The sequence below is a fragment of the Acyrthosiphon pisum genome, chromosome A2 (assembly GCF_005508785.2).
Source record: "Acyrthosiphon pisum isolate AL4f chromosome A2, pea_aphid_22Mar2018_4r6ur, whole genome shotgun sequence".
In the NCBI taxonomy this organism is placed as follows: Eukaryota; Metazoa; Arthropoda; class Insecta; order Hemiptera; family Aphididae; genus Acyrthosiphon; species Acyrthosiphon pisum.
In genome coordinates this window covers 86,590,067-86,593,082 of record NC_042495.1, presented here as the reverse complement: position 1 = coordinate 86,593,082, position 3,016 = coordinate 86,590,067, and positions in this window count along the sequence as shown.

Below are 3,016 nucleotides of genomic sequence, written 5' to 3'. Positions count from 1 at the left end.
TAGTGACTAATGGATAATGATAATGAGTAATGACACATGTTAAGATGATGTCAACGCGCTATTTGTTTTTTCTCTCTGGCCCACGCGCAGCACAGACAAAACGCATTTACCTATACAAAATAATTTTATTATGTTTTTAAGTAATCTTAAAGTAAAATCACCCATTCCGAAAACGATAGAGGATATTTTTGAGGGTATGACATATCAATTTGTTAAATACTGTCTCAAAATAATTTAAACATCATTTGAATTTACAACATTTTTTATTTTGAAAGTCGAATACAAAGTCAAATAACAATAAAATATAAAATCGATGTCATACCCTCAAAAATATTATCCTCTATAATTTTGGTAATAGTTGATTTTAACTCTAAGATCACTCTAAAATCATAAAAAAACGATTTTAGGTGAAAGCGTTTTATCTATGTAGTATATTATGTTGCGCGTGGGTCTGAGAAAGAAAACAAATACTACGCTCAGTGCCGCAACTACCGGGTGTGCAAGGTGTGCATTGCACATCGGCCCCCGGGCCCCCATTCCGATATAGGCCCCCAAATCGATGTGTTAAAATTTATAATTGTAAAGCTGTGGTTGTGAAAAATTTAAGTAAAAAACAATTTGATAAACTATTGTATCAGGACTGAAGACCATACAGATTTGGCTTTTTATATAATTGATATGGATTTATCAACAAGTTTTGCTGATGTTCTAGCTGCTTGTCTTATATTTCTAACCATTCCTGTTACTGTAGCATCTGCAGAAAGAAGTTTCTCTAAACTTAAATTGATCAACAATTTTTTGCGCAATTCCATAAGTCAAGCACGTCTCAGTGGTATTTTCATTCCGAATATATAGAAAGGAGAAAAACTTCCGAAATCGATGTAGAGAAAATCATTGACAACTTTGCAAACGCAAAAGCGAGGAAAAAACAATTTTGTTAGATTATTTAAAAATGAGTTGAAGTTATACTATAATGCAATTTTTAAAACAATTATACAACTATTACAATTACACAATTACAAAATTAAATAATTTAATTTTAATTTTTTGATTAGCTTTTTATACTAATATAATAATTAATTTAAATTCTGTAGCTGATTTCAAATTTTAGTACATACAACATAATTATTTTGTCTATATCTCTTGCTGACAGTTATTGTGCACGTGTTTTATCCATAAAACTATTAGAATTATGCTACTTTTAAAATTATTTTACTAAAAATTTGATTTAAAAAAGTCTGGTCAAGTAAAACTACAGTCTACAGACTACAGGTATTCTGACATTTTGTAATAATGTAATATGCCATTTTTAACACTTTTCTGTATACCTACCTAATAATATGAAAAACTATTAGTAAGACGTCTATAAAACATTCTAAGACAGTAAAATCAAATATTTACTAGACTACCTCTATAATATAAGCGTCAGCTAACATATTTTTTTGAAAAAAAAATTTAGATCCCAAATTAAGATTTGCACATCAGCCCCGTAATGTGTAGTTGCGGCACTGACTACGCTGACATCCTCTTAAGTATTTAGGTATTCAGCTGATGTTCAAATCAATTTCTCGTAAATTTTAATTCCAGTAAAAATTTACTTAAAATGTTTATATATAATTGAACCCAACACGCATAGAAAAGTGTTGTTGTTTTAACACACCAAGGTGTTAATGTAGTATACACAATTGCACGTCGTTTTTCGCTCAGAGCTAAATTGCAGTTGATTTAACTACAATTTATGGTTAAGACATTGAACTTATTGTAAATGCTTGATTTATACGCTCGAACTCTATTAAAGGGTAGATACAACAACAAAGATATTTAAAACAACTATGTAGTTCATTATTATTAAACTCTATTAATGGGTAGATACAATAACAACAGTATTTAAAATAATTATGTAATTAAATGTAATTAATCACAATGCCAATTATAATAAATATGTAAAAATAAAACCAATTATAGGTTATTCTAATTCCACTTATTGTCAAAATAACATGTATAAAATAAATATAATTTTAACAAATATTTGAAGTTTTATTAATTCCATTTGTAGTAAGCAAGGACGTATCCAACATCTATTTACGGTCTGGACACTATAGGAAAAATGATATAATACCTATAGCTGGAGAATAGTCATATATAGGGGGGCCTTGGATATTTTTTGCCAACGGGGGTGGCAGTGTAACACTTGCCCCCAGTGCCACCCCCTGGATCCGCCCTTGGTAGTTAGGGTATTTTACAAACATTATGTAGAAATAACACAGTTCAAAATGAATAGTCACTTCATTAAATGACAATATTAAACTTATGCACCAATGACCTATAGTCGATGCATAGGTAATGCATAATGGTACATATTTTTCTACTACTGTGCCACACCGTCCTGATTATATATTACATACAAAACACCATGGAACAACATTTTAGTAACAGTGTCTTACTTGTGCAGATAAGATCTAATAGGTAAATGATTTAACTCTGAAATTGGGTATAATTTTGTTTTATTTAATATAATAAAATTACAAAATTAATTTACATAAAAAATAAGTATAATAATATAATGTATACAATAAATTATAAAAAAATAAACAATCAAATAATAATTAGCTCCATCATAAATAATATATATTATAATGTGTATCTTAATGAAACCTGAGCTTCATCAGATAAAAACCCATTATTTTTTTTGAATCCGCAAGTACATATTTTCCATCATTTGTTGTATGCAATTTTTCTAATAATGTCTATAGTAATAAACAATCAAATCTCAATAATTTCAATAATTTCAATTTTAAAAATTGTCATTGCATAAATGATAACATCAGCTACATTTAAACTACGATCCCAATCATTTAATAATGGACAATAATGAAATTTTTAAAACACCAAGTGAAAAAAAAAAGTTACCTACCTATTACCTAAGCATATTAATATTCAATATATCCATACAATACATTAAATTATTTTTTATTAATTATTGGCCAAATAAAAAATGTTGGTATAATATTCTTTA